Source organism: Tiliqua scincoides, chromosome 13 (assembly GCF_035046505.1).
Source record: "Tiliqua scincoides isolate rTilSci1 chromosome 13, rTilSci1.hap2, whole genome shotgun sequence".
Taxonomy (NCBI): domain Eukaryota; kingdom Metazoa; phylum Chordata; class Lepidosauria; order Squamata; family Scincidae; genus Tiliqua; species Tiliqua scincoides.
Window position 1 is genome coordinate 9136877 of NC_089833.1, and position 839 is coordinate 9137715.

The following is an 839-nucleotide window of genomic DNA, read 5'->3' on the forward strand; positions in this document are numbered from 1 at the left end:
CCATTTCTAAAATCAGGAGGTTGCACATACACATCATGGCTTGTAACCCATAATGGATTTTTCCTCCAGATACTTGTCCAATCCCCTTTTAAAGGCATCCAGGCCAGATGCCATCACCACATCCTGTGGCAAGGAGTTCCACAGACCAACCACACGCTGAGTAAAGAAATATTTTCTTTTGTCTGTTCTAACTCTCCCAACACTCAATTTTAGTGCATGTCCCCTGGTTCTGGTCTTCCATCCCCCCCTTGGCTCTGTAGGTGGGGCAATAAAACACCTTCAGAAACAGCAAGTTCTGGAATGGAAGTCATAATTGAAGGGCATTTTCATGGGTAGCACAGGTTCTCATCTACTGGAAATGGGTTGCAAGAACACTAGAAAATGTGCTATGCTGGGACTTAACAGTTGTCCTGAAGGTTGACTTAGACATCTCCATTCACCCACTGCTCTAACTAGTGGGGAGAAGCCTATAGCTTACATATTTTTTAGCACAGAGCCTTCCCCTGGCTTTGGACCAATGAGCAATAGGTAAATATAAGCTGCTCACAGCTGGCCTGCTGGTAGACTCATCCTGTGCTTCACCTTCTGCACCAGATCAGGTAAGTAGAGCGAAGCCCTTCAAGATACCTGGCTTTAAAGGAAAACTGGATATAAAAGACACACAAGTCTTTGCAGGAAGGCAAGGCTCACAGTTATAGAAGTAGACAATTTATCCCAACAGAACTGGATGGGTCATTGCCATTGGAAATAACATCTTTCTGTATCCCAAGAATTGGGACATGGCAAACACTCTAATTGTTTTGCCCCAGTTGAGGTGCTTCATGTTCCAGGGCCCTTCA